Here is an 11,290-nt window from a genome sequence, read left to right on the forward strand (position 1 = left end):
CGTCCCACTTCGGCGACTGAGATCAGGAGTTTTCTGGGTTTAGCAGGTTATTATCGTCGGTTCGTGGAAGGTATTTCATATATTGCAGAACCTTTGACCAAATTAACCCAGAAGGATGCTCCGTTCGGATGGTCCGATGATTGTTAGGTGAGATTTCAGAAGCTCAAGACAGCATTGACTGCAGCACCACTGTTAGTGTTGCCTTCTGGTTCGGGGATTTATATAGTGTATCACGCATTGGCTTGGGTTGTGTATTGATGCAGGAAGGGCGAGTTATTGCATATGCTTCACGTTAGCTAAAGCCCTACGAGAAGAATTATCCAGTGCATGATTTGGAGTTAGCTGTGATTGTTCACGCTCTTAAGATTTGGAGGCATTATCTTTATAGGGTGTCTTGTGAAGTTTACACTGATCATCGTAGTTTGCAGCATTTGTTCAAGCAGAGGGACCTAAATTTGAGACAGCGCATATGGCTTGAGTTACTAAAAGATTATGATATTACTATCCTGTATCATCCGGGCAAAGCAAATGTGGTTGCAGACGCCTTGAGTAGAAAGGCGGAGAGTATGGGTAGTTTGGCTTTCATTTCAGTAGAGGAGAGGCCATTGGCTTAAGATATTCAGTCCTTGGCCAACAGACTTGTGCGGTTGGATATTTTAGAGCCCAGCCGAGTTCTTGCATGTGTTGTAGCTCAGTCTTCACTATTTGAACAGATCAAGGCTCGCCAGTATGATGATCCACACTTAATGGTTCTTCGAGAAATGGTACTACGGGGTGGTGCCAAGGAAGTTACTATTGGCGCGGATGGTGTTCTGCGACTCCAGGATCGTCTATATGTTCCTAATGTGGATGGACTGAGGAAAAAGATCCTAGAGGAAGCACACAGTTCTCGGTATTCTATTCATCCAGGTGCTACGAAGATGTATCGTTATTTGAGGCAGCATTACTGGTGGAGACGAATGAAAAAGGACATATTTGAGTATGTGGCTAGGTGTCTAAATTGTCAGCAAGTTAAATATGAGCACCAGAGGCCAGGCGGCCTACTTCAGTAGATGACTATACCGGAGTGGAAATAGGAACGCATCACTTTGGACTTTGTAGAAGGGTTGTCGCGGACCTTGTGGAAGTTTGATGCAGTTTGGGTCATTATTGACAAGTTGACCAAGTCAACACATTTTATTCCGGTTGTGAGTACGTATACTTCAGAGAGGTTGGCCCAAATTTATATTCAGGAGATAGTTCGGTTGCACGGTGTGACAATTTCCATCATATCAGATAGATGTCCTCAGTTTACTTCACATTTCTAGAGAGCAGTACAGAGTGAGTTGGGGACCCTATAGAGCTCAGCATAGCCTTTCATCCACAGACCGACGGGCAGTCAGAGCGGACAATTTCGATTTTGGAGGATGTGCTCAGGGCATGTGTGATTGACTTTGGAGGTCAGTGGGATCGTTTCTTGCCTTTGGCCGAGTTTGCTTATAATAACATTTACCAATCCAGCATCGAGATGGCTCCATTTGAGGCTTTATATGGTTGGCGATGTCGTTCGCCCATCGGATGGTTTGAGGCCGGTGAGTCTAAGTTATATTGTACTGATTTGGTGAAAGATGCCTTGGAAAAGGTAAAGTTGATTTAGGACCGACTTCGTACAGCACAGTCCAGACAGAAGAGTTACGCAGATCAGAAAGCGCGTGATTTATCATTTATGATAGGTGAAAAAGTTCTCTTGAAGGTTTCACCGATGAAGGGAATCATGAGAATCGGGAAGAAGGGCAAGTTGAGCCCAAGGTTTATAGGCCCATTTGAGGTGTTGAGACGAGTTGGGGAGGTTGCTTATGAGATTGCATTGCCTCCCAGTCTATCGGGAGTTCATCCGGTTTTCCATGTATCTATGCTCCAGAAGTATCATGCCGACCTATCATATGTGTTAGACTTCAGCACAGTTCAGCTAGATAATAGCTTGGGTTATGAAGAGGAGAACGTTGCCATTGTTGATAAACAGGTTCGCCAGTTGAGGCCCAAGAGGATTTCTACCGTAAAAGTCCAGTGGAGGGGCCAACCAATCGAGGAAGCGACTTGGGAAGCCGAGAAGGACATGCGGAGCAAATATCCACACTTATTCAGCACTTCAGGTATAATTCTAAACCCGTTCGAGGACAAACGTTTGTTTAAGAGGTGGAGAATGTAATGACCCAACCGGTCATTTTAACTTTTAGAACCCCAATCCCTAAAATAAAACTTCTTGTATGTTCTTTTAATGATTTATGACATGCGGGGATGGTTGGTTTGGGATTTGGAAGTGTTTGGGTTGAAATCGGAACACTTGGTTCCTTAAGTTAGCCTTAAAAGGCCAAGTTTGACTTCGGTCAACATTTTGCGAAAACGGCATCGGAATCAGGATTTGACGGTTCCAATAGGTTCGTATGATGATTTCGGACTTGGGCATATGTTCGAATCAGGTTTTTGACCACCCGGGAGCATTTTGGCGCTTAATAGTAAAAATTAACTATTTGAAGGTTCAAAGTTCTTTAAATTTGGTTTGGAGTAGGTTTTAGAGTAATTGAAGTTCGTTTGGAATTCTGAGTTTAGGAATAGTTCTGTATAGTGATTTAAGACTTGCACGCAAAATTGGTTTCATTCCGAGTAGTCTAAGTATGATTCGGCGCATTCGGAGAATTTGGAAAACTTGAAGTTCAAAGTTTGATCCAATTTGGTTTTGGGGTGTGATTCTTGGATTTGTTGTTGTTTTACGCGTTTCGATAGTTCGAGTAGGTCTGTGTTATGATTACATCCTTGTTGGTGCCTTTGGATGGGGTCCCGGAGGTCTCGGGTGTGTTTCGGACCGCCCGGAGCTAAAACTAGAAACCAGATCTTTCCAGTTCTGGTTTCCTTCTTCACGTTCGCGAGAGGGAAATCATGTTCGCGAAGAAGGATTTGGGGCAGTGGCAGATTTCCCTTCATGTTCGCATAGGGGAAATGGGGCCAGGGAGGGCCAGTGAGCTTTACTCTTCGCGTTCGCGAAAGAGATGTCGTGTTCGCGAGACCCATGTCGCGTTCGCGAAGGGTAAATTTTAGGCTATGGAATTTTGCCTTCGCGAACGCAAAGCCTTGATCGCGTTCGCGAAGAAGGGGTCATCAGTGCTGGGCAGAATGTCTTTAAAATGGGGTTTCACCATTTTTAACCCCATTTCTTCCATTGTTGGGCGATTTTGGAGCTTTTTGAGAGGGGAGTTCGACTAGCAACTTTAAGGTAAGTTAATTCTTTACACTTTGAATTAAATACATAGATTATGGGTAGATTATAACTAGTAAATCTTAGAAATCAAAGGTTTACATAAAAAACCTAGATTTTTATAAAAACGAGATTTAAACCACGAAAATGATTATGGAATAGGGTAGAAATTATATATTTGAGTTCTTGAGATTATGGGTAACGTTTTCATCCGAAATTTCCAGAATCCGGGTACGTGGGCCGGGGTGAATTTTAGAAATTTTACTGTTTTGGATAGGGTAATTTATTTAATTGCCTAAATTCGAATTATTGAACATGTATTAATTATGTTTTATAAAATTTGGATAGCTTTGGAGTTTTGGCACATAATTGTGAATTTAACGCGACGTGGTAATCGAAAAGTGCACTTTGAGACGAGGTAAGTCTCTTGTCTAATCTTGTGAGGGGGAATTCACCCCATAGGAGATTAAATTAAATAATTGTGTTAATTGCGGGAGGCTACGTACGCACGAGGTGACGGGAGTCCGTGCGTAGCTACTATTTTATACTAAAAATCCGGGTGAATTAAATAAATATTTGTACCTAATTGTGGGGGCTACGTACGTACGAAGTGGCGAGAGTTCGTACGTAGCTACTATTATGTTATTGTCCGGGTAGTTTAGAACCCGTATCATGCTATACTTGGAATGTTTGTGCCCTTACTTGCTAATATAATCACTTAAGTCATGATAGAAATGGATAAAAGAATTGTATAAGGTTAAATTCACTTACTTGAAGGTTTGTATGAGATACTTGACTGTAAATGAGAAACCTGTATTTTCTTAAAAATAATTTTTATTTGTGGATCGGGCCGAGCGCTTCAGTAGTAAATAGATGCATCTATGGTTCGCGCCATTCGACTCTCTGGCAGTGCACAGTTAAATATTTTATTGGATCGGGCCGTACTACCTCTGCATAATTGCGCATGCTAATTATTTGGAAATTCTCTATGATTTATTCTGCTTAAATGCCTTGAAATGTAAGTTGCTAAATAGTACTACTGAAATTTATGTTATAATTATGAAAGAAGGACTTATCTCTTCCTGTTGTTGAACTGACAGTATCATTCATGATATCCATGCTTGGTATAGTACTTTAATTATATTATTATTGGCCTAGTAAAGTCGACCCCTCGTCACTACTTCTTTGAGGTTAGGCGGGATACTTACTGGGTACATATTGTTTATGTACTCATACTACACTTCTGTACTTAATTGTACAGGATCTGAGGCTGGTGCATATAGTTACCTGCCTGACGCGCATACTTGATCTTGGACCAAAACTTCACGGTGAGCTGCCTCTTCTGAGCCGTTCAGCAGCATGCCGGAGTTTCTCTTTTGTTTTTATCTGTCTATTCTGTTTCAGACAGTAGGATAGTCGTCTTTATTCTACTAGTTGCTCACACACTCGTGACACCAAATCTCGGCACGTATTAGTAGACTTTGATTTTTGGGTTGTAATTCAATAGTTATAACTGTTTTTAGATGTTTCCGTTTGTTTTCCTTAAAAATCCTTTATTTACCAAATGTTTTAAAATAAGTAAAGCTAAATAGGAAATCACTAAGTTTTCACTGTTCGCTTGTCCAGCAACGGTGTTGGACGCCATCACGGCCTGATATGGAGTTGGGTCGTGACATATGTCTAGTGGCCTTGTGGGCGCAGAGGTGCGGTTATAGAGGGGATTTAGGTGAGCTGCACTCTATACTACGATCCGCAGCCAGCATAGTCTTCTTCGGAGTATTTATATTTTTTCTGTCCAATTTGTATTCCGGACAGATGCTGTATTTTATTTTACATTCCTAGTTGATACTCATGCACTTGTGACACCGGGGTTTGGGGTGATTAGGGGTTATCCTGTATTGAAATTATTAAAAATATTATTATTTACACTGTAAATTCCATCTTTTTACTATTTAACTGAGGGAAATATGATTCCAAAAATAATAAAATAAAAACCAAATTAAGTATTTATTTTTGGCTTGCCTAATAGCGGGGTCCGGTGCCATCATGACCTTTAATGAATTTTGGGTCGTGACATATTAATTGCTGGACAATTTTGTAAACGAATCTTAAATACAAAAGCGAAATTAATTGTTGTGATCGTCTTAATATTATATATATTTCTACAATTTTTGTTTTTTAAATAGATAAAAAGTTATTTTTACTTATAATTATAATTTTATCCAATATAAAAGCCACCTACGAAGGATAAAAAAATCGAACGATATTTTGCTAAGGGCCTTGGTGCTTTTAATATAATATATAGATAGTAAAATCTTTCATTTACTTAATATATTATGTAAATTTTAAATATGTGAATTTGCTTAAAGCAACTTTAACATTCATTTCTAATTTCACACTAAACATTTTATAGACAATCTTATTTACTATATTTATAAACTATTTTCTTAATTACAGTAAAATATGTCAGTTAATATATTATGTAATTTTTAAATATGTGAACTAGTTTAAGAAAGTTTGGAAAACTAATTCTAGATTCACACTAAACTTTATATACAATTACGTGTACATTCTGATCTTTTTATAACGGTGAAAATATTATTTACTAATAAAATTTATTACGTTGTAATAACCACTTTTTATTGTATACAAGAAAAATGGTTGTCATTACATTTTAAAAATATTCTTATGTACGCCATTTAGATACAGATTTTTAGCGACTCGTCCAGTAATAACTATTTGTAAATAACACTAAATTAAATAAAAAATCAATAAATTAAAGACGCTTCTTCTATGTTTTATGTCGCTCTTCTTTTTGCCGATAACTTAAAAGAAATAGGGTAAGTAATCTATTAAGACATGTTAAATTTTAACATGATGTAAAGATTCTGATAAAGGCTACTCATAGTATATTCCATTGAATAAGAAAACCAAATATATCATTTATACCCCTCCGCCCCCCTCTCTCTCTATATATACACTAGAGAAGGGATGGCTCACATGGGCCCAACACTTAATTACAAAAATAATTTCCTTAATTTTATTTCTCTAGTTATTTCGTAAAGATTATTTATATTAATTTAAATAATATATTTAAAGATAAAACATTTATATGCATCTTTATTTAATAAAAATATTATTTTTCGAGTTAACCATCTGATTTTAAACTTATTTTGTTGGAATTAAACATCAGCGAAAAAGATATAAAAAGGTTTTCAATATTTCATTAGCTTTTTTTTTTGTATTGTTTTTTCCTCATATTCTAATTTAAAATTTATAATAATTTGTTTTTAGCAAAATAATAAGTAGGCTTGTTGGTAACACAAAATAATTTATAGGCAACACATGTTGATAATTTCTTAGTGAGTTAAATGTAAGAGAAAAAAAGACCCTAATTTATTTAAACCTCATCAACTTGTGAATAACTAAAGAGTTTGCACTTTTTTCGTTGATAATTCATTTGCTAATAGTTTTAAATAAGATAAGATGTCCTCTTCTAGCATAAGGAAAACCATGTGTTACATTAAAAGTGAACCTGAAAATATAGAAATAAATATTTCTAAAAGAATACCAGCTCTACTCTTTCTTTTTAGAGACTTTTCTTATTAAGTGCTTGAATTAAAGATAATTATTTTGAGCAATTGCACCTTAAAATGTTTACTTGACCTTCAAAATAATCATGAAGATAGTAAAGTTATTATAGTTTGAATAGTAATATCGTGAGTTCTAATTTGAACTCATGTTATTTTCTAATCAGATTACTCTTTTCTTATTATATATACAAAAAAACATAAATTTACTACTAATATTCTATTTTCATTTTCCTTTTTCACGTGAAATATCGTCATTGGGTTTTCTTTTTTTCTTTTTCCTAATACTGCAGTACTATGCTATTTTACAAATTTTAGTATATTCTCTATTATTATTACTCCATTATTTTGTGTTTTCAATTAAAATGACCTTATAGTATTAAGCATAATAACTCCTAATAAAAGAACATAACCAGAATTCTAGATATTAATCTTATAATCCTATTAGTTTTAGGACATAATACTATACATTAGAAATCCTACATGATTATCTTTAAGAATCTAATTAGTATAATTACTTTCCGGTTGTCTGATTTATATAAAATTGAACAAGTAAATATCTTTAGTCATGTAATCATATTACTTTTAGGATATACTTCTTAAAAATTTCTATTACTAATTTAATTTAAAAACGTATTATAATGTCCTATTACTAATTTAATTTGAGAATGTATTATATTGTAAAAATTCATTTAGAAAAAGGAGAGCCTATATTATTATAAATGCATAAATACAATATTAATATACTACAATAGCCCTAAAATATTAAACGAAAGAACTCACATGGAAAGGGCGTAATTGCAATAACTTATATTTTGGACTACAATACCTTCTATGCTAATTTTTAATATTTAATATTTTAAAATTAATAAATTTTGTCTATTAAATTCTTATTAAAAATATCTAGGAAAGTTTAATAAAATCAATTTCATCAGAATCCTCTGTATTGGCAATACATTACCACTTCATAATGTCAAATACTAAAAATATTAAAAGTAATATTAAATGGACCGCATAAAGAGTTAAAATTGAACTATTTTCCTACTCAAATAATATATTTTTATCAATTTTTGTGTAATATTAAAAAATACCCAATTATTAAACAACAACTAAGAAAATATTTAAGAATATAAATGTGTGAGAAAGAGAAAATAATTGTTGGTAAGAGTCAATACGACTAATGATTCTATAGACATAAAGATCTAAAAGTAATATTCAAAACAAAATATGAACTAATATTAAGATCTGAATCAGCATAAAATAAATTATTTTTATGTTAAAATCAAATAATTAAATCTTTTAATTAATTATTTAGCAAGAGAATCCAATTCAATTATTTTTTAAATTCATCATATGAGTAAAATTCTTATTCAAGTTAAAAAAAAAAAAAAAAATTAGGGTACATAAATTTATTCCATAAAAAGTCCGTTAGAATAAAAGTTGGTCAGAAATTACCGACCAACTTTGGTCGGTCAATTAAATTCCAAAAACAATTGCCGAAAAAACCGACCAAAGTTAGTATGTGTCACGATCCAATTTCACCTATAGGTCGTAATGGCGCCCAACACTACAGCTAGGCAAGCCAACAAATAAATTAAAAAAATATCAATTATTTTCAGAATACGTTTCTAAGAAATTTTATTATTTTACTAGCAATATTAAAAAAATTAGAAAAGATACCGATTAACTTAAATCCAAGAAAATAATACAATTCCAAATTCTACCAATGTGTGTGCCAAGACCTGGTGTCACAAGTGTATGAGTATCTAGTAGATTATACAAAACTCTAAATACTGTCTGAAATATAAACTAGACAGAATGTAAATACAAGAATAGACACTGGTAGATGCAGAACGGCTCAGAAAGGCAGCTCACCACTACGCCTCTGGATAACGTGGGTGTAACATGATAGGTCCTACACTAGTACCTATCTCAGGTCCTGCACAAAAAGTGCAGCAAGTATAGTATGAGTACGTAAACAACGTGTACCCAGTAAGTATCAAGCCTAATCTCGAAGTGGTAGAGATGAGATAGCCGAATTTGACACTCACTATGGGTCAATAATAGTAATTAAAATAAAACTAGAATTATTTAAATCAGCATGATTCACAGAGTTAACAATAATTTTTTTTAATTAGCAAAAATAATAAAAATCCTTCAAATGCAACAATTTCCAATCTATTAATTTAAATCCACAAGCTGCAAGAAAAATAGCAAGGTATCGTGTAATTATTATTATTATTATTAGGCACGATTTCTGTCGAGGTCGTACGACCCGTTCCAGAGTGTCATGTATACTGCCGAGGGACGTGCGACGCGATCCATAGATGCATCTATCCTGCCGAGGTATTCGGCCCGCTCCATAAGAAAGGAGGACATTTTCTTATGTACCTCCGGAAGGAGAGTATAATTATAATAATATAATTCGGGAGGAATGAACAATTTCTTTTAACAATTAATTAATTTAAACATAAAATTAAGAATATGAGATTTTCATCTTTTAATATTTTTACCTAACAATTCACAATATATATATATATATATATATATATATATATATATATATATATATATATCAAATAACTCAACCGAGCCCTCGGTGCTCCACACCAACTATCCACACAAGTCTAATAACCTCATACAAACTCGCTCGAGCAATTAAAATCCGGAAATAACATCAAAAACTAAGAATCGGATGCCAAAACGCATGAATTGACTTATGAATTCAAAAACATCTAAAAAGACTTCTGCTCGTCTGATTCCTATCAAATCAACTCCGAAAGACACCAAATTTTGCGTGCAAGTCTTAAATAACATTACGAAACTATTCCCAGTCTCGGAATTCTGTTTTAACCTCGATATCACCAAAACCCACTCCAAACAAAATTTTTAAAGAACTTCAAAGTTCTTCGAGAACCAACTTTCACTATTGGGCGCCAAAACGCCCCCGGGTCATCCAAAACCCGATCCGAACATACGCTCAAGTCCAAAATCTTTATACAAACCTATTGGAACTATCAAATCCTGATTCCGAGGTCGTTTACTCAAAATGTTGATCAATGTCAAACTTGGCCTTTTAAACCAACCTTAAGGAACCAAGGGTTCCGATTCCAACCTGGACTCTTCCAAATCCTGAACCAACCATCCATGTAAGTCATAAATCAGTAAAAGCAACTACGTGAAGTCTTATTTAGGAGAACGGGGTTCTAGAAATTAAAATAACCCATCGGGTCATTACAACATATATGTACCTGCACAAAAATATGCAGCAAGTGTAGTATGAGTACGTAAATCAACGCGTACCCAGTAAGTATCATGCCTAACCTCAAAGAAGTAGTGACGAGTGGTCGGCTCCGATACTTACTATGGGCTATAAATAAAATACCAATGATATAATTTAGTATGGATTACGTAGAACGGCTGTAAGCTCAATATCATGAAATAAGAAAATAATTCTTTTGTTAATAAGAAATTTTCAAATTTATTTTTCATCGTTTATAATTTTATATCTCAGGCCAATGAAGCAATATCAATTATCATAAATTCCAAAGCAAAAAATTCAATCATGTGCAAATCATGCTGAGGTCGTACGGCCCGATCCAACATAAATATTTAAACTGTGTACTGCTGAGGGTCGAACGACGCTAACCATAGATGCATCTATCTGCTATCGAGGCGTTCGTCCCTCTCCACAAAAGAGAAAACACATTAAACAATCAATTCAAGATTTATTAAGGCGCAAATATTCCAAAAATTTCAGATTCCTATTTAACGGTCAAGTAAATGAATTTTAACCATTTTAAAATTCCTTTATCAAGTACGGCACAACATCGCAAGTACAACATGATATGGGTCCTAGACTACCCGGACATAAGCATAATAGTAGCTACGCACGGACTCTCGTCACCTCGTGCGTACGTAGTGTAACGACCCGGCCAGTCGTTTTAAAAGTTATAGCCTCATTCTGGTATTTACTGCTCATTTTGTACTTTATAACTGATATATGACTTGCCGGAGTAATTGGTTTAGGTGCGGTGAGGTTTTGGAATGAATTGGAACACTTAGTTCTAAGTTTTAAAGCTTAAGTTCAAATAGTGACCGGAAGCCGACTTATGTGCAAGCGACCTTGGAATAAAATTTTGATGATTCCAACAACTCTGTATGGTGACGAATTGGAGCTTGAGGAGAGGCGATTTTTGATAGATTTTCAAGGAAAAATATTTGGGTAAGTGATTCTAACTCGGATTTGGTCAATATACACGAATATATCATTGTTGTCACCATTTAATTAGTGTATTGAGATGAAAATTTGGGAAACTTTTAGAAATCTCATAGAAACGAATTTTTGAGATTTCGGTGTTGATTCGGAGTCGGATTTAAGTGAAACTGGTATGGTTGGACTCGTAATTGAATGGGTTATCGAATTTTGTGAGTTTCGTCGGATTCTGAGACGTGGGACCCACGAGCG

The sequence above is a fragment of the Nicotiana tomentosiformis genome, chromosome 12 (genome assembly GCF_000390325.3).
Source record: "Nicotiana tomentosiformis chromosome 12, ASM39032v3, whole genome shotgun sequence".
NCBI lineage: Eukaryota > Viridiplantae > Streptophyta > Magnoliopsida > Solanales > Solanaceae > Nicotiana > Nicotiana tomentosiformis.